General features: G+C 36.8%; 1 protein-coding gene across 29 annotated transcripts in view; it reads right to left on the bottom strand.

The window, feature by feature from the left end:
• The window catches only part of ESRRG (estrogen related receptor gamma), a 656,445-nt gene that overhangs the window by 193,364 nt on the left and 443,838 nt on the right, over window positions 1–19,243 (bottom strand). The window lies entirely within an intron of this gene.

Below are 19,243 nucleotides of genomic sequence, written 5' to 3'. Positions count from 1 at the left end.
TATTTATATTTTTACTTTAAAAGCTTAGTCTGCAGTAGTTAACATCTGGATGTAAATGCAGCTGGTCTTGGGCAATCTATAGCAGAGGTTACTTTATATTATTGGTTTCAGGTGTTGTCCAGCTGAAATAGGAGAGTAGTGAGGAGGCAGGGAGGAGGAGAACTCAGCTCATTATTAATCCAAAAATTTCCTCCTCTATCTTCTTTTTAAATAAACATTTCAACAACTAGTTACTTGAAGAGAAAGTAAAGCTAAAACACACAAGCCTGTATTTGCAGGCAAGGAAAAATAACATATATCTGCATATATATTTAATTCAAGCCATGGAAATGACTAAGGATTTATTTTGTAGCATGACAGGTTTTGTTTAAAAAAAAGAAAAAGATTATTCAGCAGCAAGATAGCATCCAGCAAAGCCAACAGAAGCCATCGAAATGCCCAGAGTTCAGATCAGGACTTGCTTGTTGTCTGTCACATTCAGAAGTCCAAATACAAACATGCAGAGAAAAATTTCTAAATATAATTTGCTACTCTAAAAAATCTACTTTAAAAAAGGGACTGTACCAGAGTCTCTGCAGCTTGCTTTTCTTCTCTTCTCCTTTCCCAGAAAGTCCTGACTTCTTGCATCACTCGATAGAGTAGGAGACATGGGTTCTAGCTCTGGAGCTAGGCACTGGGGAACCTGAGGCAGTCATTGTACCGCCCTGACTCTCAGTTTTCTCATTTACAAAATGAGAGTATCTGCCTACATGCTTCCTAAAGAATTTCTGCCATTTTTCAAAACCATATATTCTACTCAAATAAAAACCATACTGGCTTGTGAGTCTGATGAGACCTTGAGAGCAAGGGTTATTGTACTAAGGAACACTCTTCAAACTCCCAAACTTCCATTTCCTTCTCTGCTACTGCACTGAGTCACCATTCAGGGACATGGCAGGGTGTGTGTGTGTGTGTGTGTGTGTGTGTGTGTGTGTGTGTGTGTGTGTTTTGCAGGAGAATAAGTAATTAAACAAGACTCACTCCCAGTAGTCTACAAAAGAAGAAACAGAGACATGATCATTTTAGGGGAACTGGGGAGTGGGACTCTTGGTTTTTTCCTAGAAATGGTTCTGTTTTTGCTCATTACGTTTTTGGTGGGAGGCGTTGGCGGAAGGGCAATTCCCTGCAATCAGTGTTTAAGTGAATGTTTGTCCCAGTGTGTGACACCATGCTGTCAGCAAGCAGCGGGGAGCTGTGGAGTTGTTACTACATTTGATTTGACTGCCAGTAGGAAGCTTCATTTCTACCAACTGTTAGTTGCTCGCTCAAAGAATCTTCTCTTCATTTTTGAAGTGATTTTTCCCCCTCTTCTGCTTCCCATTCCTTGGTATGTAAGAAGCCCAAATGCCATGAGGATATGTAAGAGGTAACCTTAGTTCTTGGCCCCTAAGCTTGTCAGATCTGAGAATCTGGATTTAAGGGACCCATGTAAACTGATCAGTGTTCCTCGTCTCTCATTTAGCTTCTCCAACATCTGAAGATTGTGTTTTAATTCAGACTCCCTAGACCATCCCAAGGTCGACACAGGTATAAAATGATTCTGCCACATCGTGGCCATGTCTTTATACACTGTAGGGTTTATTTTAGCTAACAGAACAGGTATTTCTGTAGCCCTTATTCAGCGAAAATAAGTATTGTCATTCACCTTTTCGTGAAATTTTGTTGAAATCCGTGCCCATTTTGGTGACTGCTTCAGGCACCTTTAAAACATTTTTCTGATTTAATAACTTTGGCAATTAGGAGTCTCAAATCACGCCTCTGACAACAACTTCTGACAATGAAAAGTATCTTCAGAAAAACATGAAAGAATATGCATGAGTGAAAAGGGTGAGAAAAAAAGAAAAAAGAATCCCTGAGAGATATTACGAAAATTCAGGCTGAATGAAAAAGTAATTAACACTAAAGAGCTAAAACTGTAATTAAGAAAAATTTCATTAAGGGGAAGCAGGCAAGCCTGCTTTTCTAAATATGACAAGGTGCTGTGTAAAAATAAAATAGAAGCAGGTTCGGTGAGTGGAGCAGGAAAGCCGTGTCTTTAACCAGATCAAATTCTCGAAATTGGCTGTCAAGACAGGATTGCTGTGATTTATACCCGTCTATCAAGTGCATGAACGAGAGACAGAGAGAACAGAGGCAAGCTGCTGTCGCTTCCATTCGCAAAGAACCTTTAATTTCCACAGCACCATCTGTTACCAAATCTAATTCACATTCCCCCTTAATCTGGTTTAGTTCCATAATACTAATTCTTCCCCAACCTTTATGAACACAAACCACACAAAAACATAACAAAAACAAAACAACAAAAAGCAGGGCTTTGGTTCTTGGTGAGTGAGAAATTGAATATTACAGAGGTAAGGTATTAAGGCTCTGGTGCCTTATGTGAAGCAGGTTCTCTTCCATTAAAATGTATTCCTGGTAAGGGGATTTGTTTTCAGCCAATGTGGAGATATGAAACTGCTCATATTTGGGGTAAAATAAAAAAGATGATATAAAAGTAGGCCGGGGACATGAAAGCAGAGATTGTCACAAAATACAATTGTTGTCAAGTTTAGTCACTTTGAGAGCTGGCTATAAAATCACTTTGTCATAGCTTTCATATAGAGAAAGGCTGAGATTGTATTTTTGGTAAGGAAACTTGAGAGAGTGTTGTATATATTCAGAAAGAGTAGAGGAGAGGAGGGTTGGGGAAAAAACCTAGGAGAAATAGAAATGGAAAACAATTATATATATCTTAAAATAAAGACATGCATATGGGTAAACACACATTAACGCCCCTCAATCTAAGATTCTATTAGCACATCCTTCTGATTCACCATCGCTTCTACTCTCAGCCAATATAATAACTGGCATTCGCAGTAATGAGTCTGCAGAGCTATAAAATTAGAAAGTGCTTTCTGCATCAGAGAAAGATTAAACTATGCTCAGTAAAGATTTAGTGTTAAATGTATTTTATTGCTTTCCAAGTCTGTGGAAATTTGTTATCTCTAAAGGCAATAGTACATAAAGATCCACAGGCATCCATTACAAAATGCAAAAAAAAGGTACCATGTGAATACTGGGGTGAGTTTTGATTACATATCTAGTCAACTGGCTCACTACCTAAGTTTTCTACGACCATTATAGGAATTATCCTTTTGTTCTCTAACCCAGTATTACAGAACACTGGCTAGATTATATAATACCATTCCCTTAGTGTCAGAAATAATTGGAGAGACTGTGATATAAAATTTATATTTATCACAGGTCTGATTATTACCCATAAATACATTTTTATAGAGAAGACTTTAACAAGTAAAGTCCATAGCTGAAGTGACAGTATCTTAATACCCAATTTTTGAAAAATCAAAAATGTTGGGATTGAAATTGATAAGAAAAAATTCTCATTTTTCTGATTAATTAGCTATACGGATAATTTCAACTATTAGACGTAATAAAAGTCTGACTTTTAAGAGATATGGGAGATTATGAAAGGAGATTAACTGTTTTATAACACTGAAACAAACAAAAAAACTTGAGACCTGAACAAATATGCCTACACACAGAAATATATTATCTATATACTTCCCATAAAAACATCGATGGATGTCATAAACAAATGTAACTGATTAAAGATTATACGGATTATAAAATATAAGGCAACACTCAACATTTTCATTATTCAATAAAGAATATGCTAATTCAGATATCCCTAAATTATAATACGTACTCTATAATTTTTAGAGTTTCTATTTCAGTTGCAAATTAAAGAAAATTTTCAGTTCTTCACACACATAAGAGAGACTAAAATTCACAAGACCGACAACAATAAATGCTGAGGAAGATGTGCGACGACTAAAAATCACATATGTTGCCAGCGGGGTATAATATGACACAACCTCACTGGAAAAAAAAACATGTTTGCAAGTTTCTAATAAAGTTAAATGGGCACCATATCACAGCAATTCCACTCCTAGATATTTACTACAAGTGAAAATATATCCCCACAAAAAGAACTGTTTAGGAATGTGAATCTCAGCTTTATTTATAATATAATATTAGCCACAAGCTCAAAACAAATCAAGTGTCCATCACTATCGAACAAATAAATTGTGAAATACATATACTTGTGTGTCCGCGCAAAGGAATCCTAGTCAAAGATAAAAAGAAACAAACTGTGATAAATACAATGGCATGGCTAGATCTTAAAAACATCCTGGCTGAGTAAAAGAAGCTAGATGCAGAAGAATACGTACTCTAACATTCTGTGACGTTTCAGAAGAAGGAACACTAATCATCAAAACAGAAATCACAGTGGTTTTCTGGAGCAAGGAGTGGGGATTGCCTATAGAGGAACATAGGGAAATGCAAAATTACAGGCAAAACCCGGTTCAAATTCCAGATTTTTATCTCTTCGGTCAGCTCTTTTCTTAAGCAAGGCCTGCACTGAAAAATATTCTACTGACTTGAATAAGGTGCTTTTCACATTCTGTTTTTTAAAAACTTACAAAATCCTTGCAACTGTAAACATAACATAAATGCATTCATGTGCATATTTTGAAAGAAAAGAAAGCTAAACTGCTTTCATTCACCATTTTCTTCCCTCAAAATATTTCCAATAATAAAATGGCTTTAGGAAATACGCAATGTGTGAGTAGTCATAATGTGTCAATATAAGTCAGTCAAGGTAGGCTGAAAAATGTTCTTCGTTTGGTTTGGTTTGGCTTTTGTAATAAGAAATTAGATGTTATGAAATATGGAATAAAGAAAAATGTAGGATTTAGTAAGCAGAAATAAGCAAAAGAGGATAGTCATTTGATTTTTTTAAATATGGTTAAGTTATAAGTATACATATACAAAGTACAAAGTATTAGGGAGAAAAATACCACATATAAAACCTGAGAGGTAAAATGATACATTTCAAAAGAAATGTGTAATTTCCGAGAGGCTGTGAGGAAAGCAAACTTGCATAGCAACTTCAACAAATTTAAAAATTATTTCATTACCAATTTGCTGAATGCTTCTGATGTAGGGACACCTAGATGACTTTCCTTAGCAGGAAAGGAAATGTATCACAGAGCACATTCATTGCCCTCTTTAACTTCCACACACACACAGGTTATGGCATTTAGTATTAAGGAGAAACAACATAATTATACAGCGAATTCATATTTTCCTGAAAAGAGGTTTCTGCATATTAATAAAACTGCATTTTAATAAAACCCTGAAGACAAATCTGGCCAAGTTCACCATTCAACCCTTTCAATGGTTCTATACATGCTACAGGATACCAGATCCTTTAACCAGGATGTCCGGAACCAGCCTTCCCTAAGCTGACCTGGCCTTTCTCTTCAACCTCAGCCTTGCATCTTATACCATCATGCATGGTGTAACAACACGTCAGTCAACAACAGGCCATAAATATGACACTGGTCCTGTAAAATTATAATGGAGCTGAAAAATTCCTATCACCTAGTGACGTCATAGTGTAATGCATTACTCACGTGTTTTTGGTGATGCTGGTGTAAACACATTGCACTGTCAGTCACATAAAAGTATAGCACATACAATTATGTACAGTAGGTTGTATTGATAATGATAATAGACGAGTACTGTTACTGGTTTATGTATTCACTATACTTTTTCATCATTATTTTAGGACAAAAAGAGTTACTTGTAAAACAGCCTCAGGCAGGTCTTTCAGGAGTTATTTCAGGAGAAGGCACTGTGGTCATAGGAGGTGACAGCTTCACGCATACGGCTGCCCTCAAGACCTTCCAGTAGGGCTGGATGTGGAGGCGGAAAACAGTGAAATTGATACCCCTGACCCTGTGTAGGCCTAGGCTAGTGTGTGTGTGTGTTTCTGTGTGTGTGTGTGTGTGTGTGTGTGTCTTAGATTTTTAACAAAAGAGTTTAAAACGAAAAAAAATCTAAAAAATAGAAAACCCTCATAAACTAAGGATATAAGGGAAAAAAAATCTTTGTTCCACTGTACAACATGCTTGTGTCCAAAGCTAAGTGTTATAATAAAAAGAGTTAAAAAGTTGTTTAAAATTTGAGCAGTTTATGGCTAGGCACTGTGGCTCATGCCTGTAATCCCAGCACTTTGGGAGGCCAAGGTAGGCGAATCATCTGAGGTTAGGAGTTTGAGACCAACCTGGCCAACATGGTGAAACCGCATTTCTACTAGAAATACAAAAATTAGCCAGGCCTGGTGGCAGATGCCTGTAATCCCAGCTACTCGGAAGGCTGAGGCGGGGGAATTGCTGGAACCCGGAGGACAGAGATTGCAGTAAGCCAAGATCATGCCACTGCCCTCCAGCCTGGGCAACAGAGACTCCGACTCAAAAAAAAAAAAAAAAAAAAAGAGCAGTTTATATAAAGTAAAAAAGTTATAGTAAGCTAAGGCTAATTTACTATTGAACAAAGAAAATTTTTAAATGAATTCGGTGTCACCTGAATTTATAAAGTGTTTATAAAGTCTAGTAGTATATGCTATTGTCCTAGGGCTTCACATTCACTCACCCTCACTCACTGATTCACCCAGGGCAACTCCCAGCATTGCACATCTGGTCATGCTAAGTGTCCTCTACCAGTGTTCCATTTTTTAATCCTTTTTACTGTATTTTTGCTATACCTTTTTATGTTTATATATACAAATACTTACTATTGTGTAACAATTGCCTACATTATTCAGCACCAAAACATGCTCTACACATTTGTAGCCTCTAGGTTATACCACACAGCAGAGGTGTGTAGTGGGCTATCCGATCCAGGTTTGTGTAAATACACTCTAGGATGGTCACACAAGGAGATTGCCTAACGATAAATTTCCCAGAACATATCCTCGTTGCTAAGTAACACATGACTGTATACATGCAATGCTTAACACTTTGTAAGTCCCAATGCTAACTAGCTTTTCACACTGCTCTTCCTTCTCTCTGGAATTTACCTCTCTTGCCCTGGACTCCACTTTCTGCACAACTTCCATTCATCAGTAAAAGTTCAATTGGGTTATTATTTCCTCAGCAAGTCTATCGTCACACTCCTTCTTTTTGGTGTTCCCATAATACTATGAGCCTATTTCTATAATTCCAGTTAACATCTTTTCTGTGTATTAATTAAAAAAAAATATAGAGATGAGGTCTTGCAATGTTGGCCAGGTTGGTCTTGAGCTCTTGGCCTCAAGCAATCCTCTTGCCTTGGCCTCCCAAAGTGCTAGGATTACAGGAGGACTCATCACATCTAGCGTTAGCATCCTTTTTAATGTGCACTTATCCCTCAGTATTCATGGGGGATTGATTCCTGGATGCCTCTCAGATACCAAAGTCTATAGATGCTCATGTTCCATATAGAAATTGATGTAGGATCTGCATATAACTTGTGCCTATCTTCCCATATACATTAAATTATCTCTAGATTACTTGTAATACCTAATACTATGTAAATGCTATGTAAATAGTTGTTATACTGTATTGTTTAAGGAATAATGACAATAAAAAAGCTTTTACATGTTCAGTGCAGATACAACCATCCATTTTTTTCTACCTTTTTTTTTTGTCTGTAGTTGGTCAAATCCACGGATGCAGAACCCACAGACATGGAGGAATGACTGTATATATTTATGTTTCCATCCTTCCTTAAATGTTGGGGCACAAATTTCCTAAATAAAAGCATTTTTCATACAACCTCAAGAATCTGTAAAATAAAACATTAAGCATAGAAAAGCTATTTTTATGGAAGACAAAACAAAACAAAACCAAAAACCCTGCTGGTGAAGTAGTAAAATGATTACAAGATTTTTAACTGGAAGGCCTGGTTTTGAGATCACCAGCACTGCCATTTGCTAAAGATAAACTCTGACATGGTATCTGCAAACCTTACTTGCTAAAGCTGTTAAATGGAAGGTATCTCATTGTGAATTTTAAGAAGATTAAATAAAAATTATTTGCATTGAATCAGAAGGATATCAGTGAGCAAGGAAGAAAAATATCATTTTAGGGTGAAGGAGGATGACCCCAAAAATGAGAAAGCAGAGAGTAGGCTCAGCGAATGTAGGAGGGGGTGGTTCAGAAGAATACTGTAGGGGACATGGAATCAGCAATGGGTTCAGAAGCCCATTGGGGCGAGACTGCAGAAGGTTTGCAATATTATACTACATAGATTTAGACGTCACTTTGAAGGTAATGGGAAGCTATTGAAGTCAGCTGATTTGTGTTTCTTTACTTTATTTTTCTTTTCTTTTTCTTTTTTTTTTTTTTTTTTTTTTGACCCAGTCTCACTCTGTTACCCAGGCTGAGTACAGTGGCATGATCAGCACTCACTGAAGCCTCTAGAACTTCTGGGCTCAAGTGATCCTCCCACCTCAGCCCCCTGAGTAGCAGGGACTACAGTTGCGTGCCACCACACCTGGCTAATTTATTTTTATTTTTATTATTTTTCAGAAGAGACAGGATTTTGCCATATTGCCCAGGTTGGTTTTGAATCCCTGGACTCAAGCAATCCACCTGCCTCGGTCTCCCAAAGTGCTGGGATTACAGGCATGAGCACCTGGCCCGACTTTTGTTTCTGTTAAACACTGTTTTGGCTCCAGTCCATTTATTCACTCATTCATTCCTATCATGTTTTAAGCCTATAACCTGGTAAGCAAAACACACCACATCTTTGAACTCAGTGTTTACAGCCCAACTATGAAGCTATTATATTAAATGAAGCTTCATTTATCATGAAGATAAATCATGAAGAAAAGACTTGAACTAAGATGATAGAAAAGAGAATGAAAAGAAAGGAGATAAATATTATAGGCATTATCAGAGATTTTTGCACTCCTAGTATTCGGCAAAAAATATATAATAGCTAGTCAAGCTATGATTTCTTTGACAAAGTACAATTTTCAATATATAATATTAAAACAAATTAATGCTTTGCCGTGAACTGATCATTTTCTTGAACTGTGGTAGTTACAAAAATCTCATATATGATAAAATTATATAGAACTAAATATACACACACACGCGAATGAATATGAGTAAAACTGGTGCTATGTGAAAGGTCCACAAAGTGCAATTACCTGGGTGTAACATTGTACGATAGTTATGCAAGGTGTTACAACTGAAGGAAACTGGGTAAACAGGATTCTCTGTATTATTTCATATAACTTCATGTGAGTTTGTAATTATCTAAACAGTTTTTTAATTAACATTTCCTTGAGGGCTAGAGTATAGATCGTTTTGACTTTGTATCCTCAGTACTCCATATTATGCTGAGTTCATGTCAGCTACTTCATAAATGTGTCACTTAATAGATGTTTGTTGAAGAAGTAAAGGAAGGAATTACAAAGCATCACATCAAGGAAACACAACATTTCTGTTTATTAATGTTATGAACCTGATCTTATGAGTTTCCACGTCTGACATATCTGTTTATGACATTAGTTTAAACAACAGAGTCATGAGTATCTGACTCTAGACACCATGAAGTCAAGATCATGAAGATGCTGACGTAGACACCTGGGTAGTTCTCCCTTTCGTGACACCTCACAGTGTATGGTGAATTCTCAAAACAATGTTCTTAAGAAATACTGATATAATTTCATATGTCCCAAAAAGATATCTAGACAGTTTTTTTCTTTTTCTTTTCTCTGCTATGGTGAGAAAAAAAATTACAATCCTACTGGTTCTCAAGACAACCTTGTAAGATGAGTGTTATCTCCATTTTACAGATGAGGAAAGAAGGCTGGGGTAGAACCAGAACCAAACTTGAATTTTCTGTCGAAATTCTCCTACTCTGCACTACAAAATGCTATACTACAAAGATTGAATATCAGTATTTTATAAGTGCCAACTTAATATGTCAACTGTAAACATATCTATATTTAACACTTTAATCTTCTAAAGTGTTTTGTATTCTTTAATTTTCTTAAACAATTGTGCACTCAGTAAGTGCCATGATGTACCTGTCTTGACTATTTGACCCCATGATAACAAAAATGTGACCAAATTAAAATAAAAACAAAGGTTACCTTAGTCCTTCTTAAATGCCCAAGAACAAAGAATAATGGTGTTGAAAAGTCAAAATTACAGAGCAACTTAAAAAATAGTAGGATTATTTATATCAACAGATAATAAAACATACTAGGATGATTTATATCGTAGTTACTCCTTAATTGGTACAGGATTAGAGCCTTCTAATAAGGAGAAACTGACTTATTTCACACCATGGAAAACTGGAGCTAGATATTAGGAAGAACTTCCTGGCCAAATATTTTCTGTCATTAATTAACTGCATCAATATATATATAATCAATATACATTAATTAACTCACTGTGCCTCAGTCATCTGATAAATATCATAGGGTACTGATACCTATCCTATCTAATGTACAGGAATGTTGGAACTCAAAAGATAAAACAGTTATCAAAATATTTTGGAAAGCTTAAAGTATTATACAAAATTAAAGTACTACTAAAAATTTGTAGAACAAAATCTTTTTTGTTTGTTTGTTTTGAGATGGAGTCTTACTCTGTTGCCCAGGCTGGGAGTGCAGTGGTGCCATCCTGGCTCACTGCAACTTCCACCTCCCAGGTTCAAGTGATTCTCGTGCCTCAGCCTCCCGAGGAGCTGGGGCTACAGGCATGTGCCACCACGCCCGGCTAATTTTTGTATTTTTAGTAGAGACAGGGTTTCTCCATGTTGGCCAGGCTGATCTTGAACTCCTGACCTCAAGTGATTCATCCCCCTGGCCTCCCAAAGTGCTGGGATTACAGGCATGAGCCACCACACCTGGGCCAAAACATCATTTTTAATCTTTGGAATAATCAAATATTGAAGAAAATTTACATCTGATTTTGGAATACAAATCCACATTTACCTGGAATACTCACAAAAAGTTATTTAATTTTTGAGATTTGTTGTGATTTGAGTTTGTTTAAGCACTTTAGCAATGTAGTCTGAGTTTTACCTATCTTTCATTAATTTATACAATGTTACACCAAATAATTTTCTTAATTCTCTGTACCTGAGATTAAGAGGTTATGCTAGCTGTTTATAGCACAGCTTTAATTCAGTCAATTCACAAATCTTTTGTGAGTACCTTCTAAGTGCAAGGCATGGTGCTAGCTGGGATAATGAGGTCTTTTTCCAAAGGAAAATGTGGTGAACTTCAGGGAAGGTTAAAATAGCCAGGCTAAGAATTAAGGTTGTGTGGAAGTTATGCAAGAAACTAATGAGGTCAGAGCCCTCCATCAGATTCCATGTGGATAAGAATTAATTTCACACAGGTCGGGGGAAAATGTAGACACAACATTGAAAACTGCTTAGCTAGATTCAACCATCTTGGCCACTAACCACAAGGAAAATAAGACAAGATAGTGTGAAACCTATCTGTCACTACTTCTGGAAATAAAACTGGCTCCTGTGTATAAAGGCAGAGTCCCAACCAACAGCCTTGAAAACTTCTCTGTGAAGTTAGTTTAACAATGCACAGTATTAACTGTTCTCAGCCTCAATAGCTGCTGGCCACACCTAGAGACTAGAGCCCCTGTCCCCTCCGTGTGCCCCTAAGATGTTGACAGTTCATCTGTTCAGTTTCCAGAAGGGAACTAGACATGGCAGGGATATTTATTGTTCTTATCCAAAGCTCAGTAGGGATTATTGAGGGAAAACAGGGAAAGGAAAAATTAGCGCAATCCATCTCATGAAACACTTGGCCAGAGTTACATATTAGCTAACTAGCTAGATATGTAAGATTGCAAGTTTGCAAGTTACCTCCTGGGGCACATATGTCCCCATGCAAAGTCTGCTCATAACTAGGCTTCTTTTTTATGAGAAAACCCAAAACAGTAAGTGATGGTCAGTCTAGAGGCATTAGCTTTAAAGATTAAAAAATAAACAACATGATGGTCAATAGTGAGAAACAAACTTAGGGGGTGTCAGAGAAATAAATGGAAATGAAGAAAGGAGTTTGATTTTATCACTTCAGAAACCTCTATCGAAGAGATGCCGCTCTCCAATGTCTAAGGAACCAAAGCGTCCATGGCTCAGGGAACTGAGCTTTAGGGAAAACAAATCTCCTGAAAAATGGTAACTTCAATCCTAGCCTACGCCCACATGTACATATTTCTCCCCAATCTCCAGATTGTGGCTGACAGATTAGCTGGTTCAGATAATAATAATGCTGACTGATGTTGTGAATTTTATTCATTCATCTATCTTCCTATCCCTGGAAACTTACGAGGCTGAGGGCTGCATGCTGAGGCCATCGCCAGCACATGCATAAGGTCATCTGTTTATTTACCTGCATTGCTGTATCAAATATGCTGTCACATTTAAACCACGGAGCTGCTAAAATATCTGCCACAGGAAAACAAATAATGAGAGCCAAATGGTGATGTGTGATTGGTTGACTGTACTGAACACAGGGGGTTGTTACCTAGTAGTTTTCTTAAATATGAAAACAAAAGATTTATATTATGGGTGATAAGGGCAAGAATGCCATAAAAGTGAGAATATATGGCAACAGTGTGCTGTACATCACCAATGGGATAATTATTTATCTAAAAAGTTGGCATTCTTAGACTTCCAACATGCAGTGTATGAAATTCATATATTCAAAGAAGACATCATAATAACCTGCCGGCTGGTGGTGATGGATTTGTTTTTAATCCAAATGACCACAATCTTCAGTCTACCTGTCACGGAGGACCAGAAAAAAAATGGAATTTTCCTTTCATAACTCTTGATGTTGAAAGAGGAAAAACCTGGAAGAATGATAAGTGGCTCATTCCAATGGACAAATGGACATGGAGCTCAGAAAATGAGTGTGAATAAAAGTCATTGTTCCTTAACTAATGCCATTTTCACTTGTTACACCAAAAAGAAAATGGAGCCAGGGATGATTTCTGCCCACTTCATGTCTATAACGCAGGAGTTCAAACTGCAACAAAAGCTGGAAAACCTTCAACACCATGTGAGTTAATTCACAAATTACCTCTTGCTGAAAAAGTCAGGGAGAGGCTGGTATATTTGTCTATTAACTAAAACTTATTGTACAAACACAGCAAGAAGAGTGACGCTGTAGCGCTTTATTGACTAGAAAGACTCGCCTATGGATTTCCTCCTTTGAGGTTTAAAGGAATTCCTATTTCTCATTTACAGTCTATCAGAAAAGGTATGACCTGCATTTTTTAATTTATATAAATCCACTCAGTCAATCAGCCTGGGCTGAAATTTAATGGATGTATCAGTCACCGTTGGTCCGGGGAGAGAGAACGAAGCATCAACATCTACCACCTCATCTCTGCTGCCTCTGTTATTCTCCCCCAACTTTTTTTTAACCTTTTTTTTTAACTAGCTTAGGTACCTCACCTAACTATTAAGAGGGAAGTCTTGCAAAGTTGTTATTTTTAAAGGGAGAAATCTGAGTAAAAATAAACTGATGGAAAATATAGGAAGACTCTGGCTATTTTACCTTTTAAAAGTCTTCATTTTCCCATCTGTGTCATGGCAATATCATCGCACATTCAGCAAATATACAGTAACAAGATGTTTCCTTGACAAATTAAATACTTTCTAAGCATTTTATCAGATAAATAAAATATCACCACAGAAGGATAAAATCAGCTCAGTCAGTTGATTTAACCTGTCCTTTGGGAAACTCACCTGAAATAGATTAAGGACCACCTCTCAGACACAGACATACACAAACACACACTTTTAGGCATTCATTTGCTCATACTCTTACACACACAAGCTTAACTCTCATACTACCGCTAACAAGGCTCATCAAGGCCTCCTAACATCAAAGCCAGATAGCACTGTTTACTGGATTAGTATGAAGATGGTATTCCCATGCCTTTCAAAAGATAGGAGAAACTGAAGATGAGAACCTCTTCAAATATCTTTAATCTCAGGAAAATATGCTAGAATCTATACTTTCTCCTTATCTACCCTTAGTAGATGAATTATAGTTTTGACATTTCCTTTAATATAAGAAAATATTATATTTTTATAGTTCTATTCTTACCCTAACACTCTAGGCAGAGAAGAAACTAGCAAGTGGCTAGGTTTCTGTCTTTACTTCGCTTTCCCCTTTGCTAATTTCAGAAAGTGAATCCAGCAATTATAAGTAGTGTGAGACTGATAAGGAGTCACACATGCAAGAGAAATAGGTCCAATTCAAGCTTCCCTGACTAATCCTTATTATGACTCATTTCAACTTCAGAATTTGTCGGTTGAGGTAAGAAGCTAATTTGGCTTTGAGAAGTAAAATCTCAGTTTTGTACTTTCCTTCTAGTGCTATTAACAACCCCATTATTAAGAGCAAGTTTGTGGGGTTTTGGGGGGGTCATGAAATATTTATTGAGTGCCTACTCTTGCCAAGCATTTTTTGCATGCTATTTTATGAGATCGCTAGACTTAACATCCTTTAAGCAGCAGCATAAATTTCTCTGGCTTTCAAACTCATAGTCTGCACCATACTATCTTGCTTCCCAAAATAAAGTGCATTATTTTTAAAACCTGCACCAAATATCACTCTCACTCTATGACCCTGAGATTAACGGTCTGACATTCTGTGAGATCCTGACAGGACTTGGTAGCAGAAAGGACTTGCGAGATTTCTCTTAACTGCTTTATGCCTCTATGCACAGATGCTGCTCCTCCTGTTTGCACTCATTAGCAGACCTGTCTCCTCTCTTGCCATGGGTTCTCTCCTGCACATACAACTAGGTTTTAATCTATATGTTTTAAGAAAACAAAAGAATCTGGCTGTATGCCTGGACCAGCTGTGACATCCCAAAACAAAAGATGACGAGGCCATGCTGACTGTCTTCGGTGCTTAAGTAAATACCACCCGATTTATTAGCCTAGCTTTTGGGAAACCCCAAATGGTCACCTTACCTCCTGACTCACGAACCCATAAAAATGCCCATGATTTATTACTGCATCCCCTTCTTCTCTATGAATGGGATAATGAAGTTCTTTACGGGAGGCTATTAAGAAGCACCATGGATGCTACTATTTGCTACTTCCCCATATAATTAATAACACCATAACTGCTACTAGAAAGCAGTATTTAAAGTAGTCAGACTAGCATCAATATATATTTATATATATTAAATATAAAATATATATTTATTTTGAAATATTACAGAAAGGCTTTTATTCACATTTATTTTATTTATATTTGGTTCTAATGAATAGACTTACCAATTTACTAGATAATTACAAAGTCAGAATTCTTAAAAGCAAGTAGTTATCACTGATTAATTTTCTTCTGGGTATTGACAAATTATAATATCTCCCTTTTACAGTTTCTTACGTATAGTTGGGCCATAGCTTTCTTTAAAATGTGGCATTGTGCCTTTAAATAACACCTTTGATGAAAACGCTGATCAAATAAAAATAAAATTAACATCTAGATTATGGATTCTCTGTTCCTATGAGAGAGGGTGAAGAAAGAAATCTGTAAAAGACTAAAAAGAGATGTTGTGCTGATTCATATTCATTTACCAAGTTTCAATTCCCATTTTATGGAAATAAACACACTCTAGACTTCCCCCTTTGAAACAAATATATTTTTATGTGATCTTAGGATAAAGTAAGTTATTAGATATTCCAAGCAAGCCAGGCGCAGTGGCTCACGCTTGTAATCCTAGCACTTTGGGAGGCCGAGGTGGGTGAATCACTTGAGATCAGGAGTTCAAGACCAGCCTGGCCAACATGGTGAAACCTCATCTTTACTAAAAATAAAAAATAAAATAGCCAGGCATGGTGGCACGTGCATGTAGTCCCAGCTACTTGGGAGGCTGAGGCAGCAGAATCACTTGAACCCAGGAAGCAGAGGTTGCAGTGAGCTGAGATCCTACCACTGTACTCCAGCCTCGGCAACAGAACAAGATTGTCTCAAAAAAAAGAAAAAAGATATTCCAGCAAAGTTGACCCAGGCATATGAGTGGTAAAATCATGTGCATGTGAAATAGTCTAGTCCTGTCCATATCACATCAGAGAAGTTCCAATACCCTAATATCATAATAAAAGAGGAGAGAAAAGAATGCTCAGGAGGATTCTTGTCAGTATGTCTTAAATTTAAAAACAATAATAATAAATGAGCACAGTGAGTTGTGGTGAATACAAACCAATCAAGGCAGTAAGAAAAAAGCTTAAGTATTCTTGTATATATACAGTTTAAAAACGTAAAATACTTAATTACTTTGTACACCTAAGGAGCCTCAAGATATCTATGGATGTTCCCTGAGATTGAGATATAAATACTGAGCCAGCTACTGTTCCCACAGTTAACAAACCACTAACACGTGCAGGGGTGTCTAATCTTTTAGCTTCCCTGGGTCACACAGGAAGAATTGTCTTGGGCCACATATAAAATACAGTAACACTATGATAACTGTGAGCTTAAAATGATCACAAAAAAAATTCTTATAATGTTTTAAGAAAGTTTATGAATTTGTGTTGAGCCGCATTCAAAGCCATCCTGGGCCATATGTTGGAAAAGCGTGATAGAGATTACTTTTAATTAAGTTTTGTCTCTGTCAACTTTGTCCTTTTTGCCTGTCTATAATAGCAAACGGTGTTTCAGTGACTCTGTGAGAAGTAGCCTGCCTTTCAGGAAAAGATAATTTAAGAATAAGTGAAGGTCTTTGATACTAATTCTGCATAATTTTTTTTTTTTGCTTTTTTTTTTTAACTTCCAGGAAAAATAGACAATGGCTTCTTTTTTAATGACATGTTTTCAAAGCTGGATGAATGTGCGCGTGTGTGTTTGTGTGTATGCAGGAGTGGGATTGTTGTTGAATGTGGGGCTGAAAAGAGAGAGGGCTGGGAAGCCAAAGGAGGAAGTGTAGAGCCAGAAAATACTGGGTGAGGGGGATAAACTTCAGTCTTGCCTAACTCACCTGAATTTTATTGATTGCCCTTAAATTTTACAGAGTTGCTTGACGTAAGGAAAATATCTCATTCTATATGGTTCTGGAAAATGGTTTTGGATGCAGATAAAAAGGCATCATCTCAAGTCTTTTTGGGGAAAGACTGGGTATAAATAAATTTTCTCAAAGTAAAAAGTACTGAAAACGGCCGGGCGCGGTGGCTCACGCCTGTAATCCCAGCACTTTGGGAGGCCGAGGCGGGTGGATCACAAGGTCAACAGATCGAGACCATCCTGGTCAACATGATGAAACCCCGTCTCTACTAAAAATACAAAAAATTAGCTGGGCATGGTGGCACGTGCCTGTAATCCCAGCTACTCAGGAGGCTGAGGCAGGAGAATTGCCTGAACCCAGGAGGCGGAGGTTGCGGTGAGCCGAGATCGCGCCATTGCACTGCAGCCTGGGTAACAAGAGCGAAACTCCGTCTCAAAAAAAAAAAAAAAAGAAAATAAATAAAAATTTTAAAAGTACTGAAAACATATGAAAAGGATTACTAGTTATCTTTTGAGTTAGCAGTGTGATTCATTTTCATGTATGTTCTGTTCCCCATATAGACATTGCTTATTTAAATGAAGGCTAGCACTTTACTGGCTCAAAATAAAGCAGATCTTTTAAACACTTTACTGGCTCAAAAAAAAAAAAAAAAAAAGAAGCAAATCTTTTAAGTTTACTTTGGAACTGAATTGAGTCAAGTAGGATACTATAAACTAACCCTAAAGATCTAGTAAATTCTTCCAGGCATGGTGGCTCACACCTATAATCCTTGCACTTTGGGAGGCCGAGGCGGGTGGATCATCTGAGGTCAGGAGTTCAAGACCAGCCTGGCCAACATGGTGAAACCCCAACTCTACTAAAAATACAGAAAAAAATATTAGCTGGGCTTGGTGGCAGGCACCTGTAATCCTAGCTACTCAAAGGCTGCGGCAGGAGAATCACTTGAACCCAGGAGGCAGAGGTTGCAGTGAGCTGAGATCATGCCACTGCACTCCAGCCTGGGAGACAAGACCTCTGTCTCCAAAAAAAACGTCTAGTAAATTCTAAAGTGCAAAACATTACATGCCTTTCTGTACATATGGAGCCAGAGGAAATATTAATAAACATATTCTCTTTTTCATGACTTTATCATAAGTACTCAGTTAACAAATAAGATACAAGATATTATCACTAGATATATAATATTATCCATATGTATATGTCTGTGTTAATCTACAATGTAAAAATGGGAGGAGCAGATATTTTTTAATCATAATTTAAATAAAATCCCCCTACCCATAGCTCAAAATGATACTGTGTTCTGAATGATTCTGAGGAAGAAAAATTTATTTCAAGTCTGGAAGCTACCAATTCCATTCCCAGTTGTAAACTCTGATTTACAATTTATAATCATTTTATACAAATTAGCTCTTCCTAGACCTCAATGACCCTATAAATTTGTAAACATATCTTGTACATACAAAATGATACCAGTAAGTCTTTAAAAACCAGTATATTTAAACTTTCCTAATTTCAATAGTGTCTATTTCAGTATATGACTTGACTCTAGTTTACAATTTCTTTAAGTATTTATTTCCTGGTCTAATCAAGTAGGCACGTGTCCATGTGGTTTATGTAGGCCCAAAACACACAGTTATATAGAGATTTATGTATTTGAAGACTTTCATTTAATATTTAGTATATATTAATGTGTATGCAAAATCCAGAACAATGCTTTGTGTACAGTAGCTAACTAAAATATTCTGACTGGCCACATTAACAAATATAATTATTATAGAAATTATTTTCTAATTTTTTATATCTAGCGAGAAAAAAAGGACAAAATCTGTGTAAATTATTATTCACTAGAAAGTAAAATGTGTTATCCCCATTTTTAAAAAATCTGTTTCCAAAAGGACACACAGTTATTTTAGTTTGCTAAATCAATATCCAAAAATATTACCTTTCATCAGTTACACTTAGGTTGAAAGTCCTAAAGATTTCCTACCTGGAATTGCCTATATTTGAAGTGCAAAACAGGCTGAGCACTATCTAAATCTAGATAAAACTCATTGGTTTGTAATCCGCATAATGATCTATACATCTAAATCTATATGCAAATAGGATGCTTTCATGCATTAAAGCATTCCAAAGCACCCAGGACCAAGGGAGCAGCAGGTTCTTTCAGATGCTTCCCCTGTTACTCTTCTTCTTTCCTTCTATTTATTTATACTAGCTACCTAAATAATTCACACTGCCTGCTTTTCAGCCCGAATGTTCCTCAGAAGAGGCCTACAATGAGCTACTGCAGTCAC

This window comes from Callithrix jacchus, chromosome 19 (genome assembly GCF_049354715.1).
Source record: "Callithrix jacchus isolate 240 chromosome 19, calJac240_pri, whole genome shotgun sequence".
Lineage (NCBI taxonomy): Eukaryota > Metazoa > Chordata > Mammalia > Primates > Cebidae > Callithrix > Callithrix jacchus.
The sequence above is the reverse complement of the archived record's forward strand: the minus strand, read 5'-3'. Positions and strand labels throughout refer to the sequence as shown.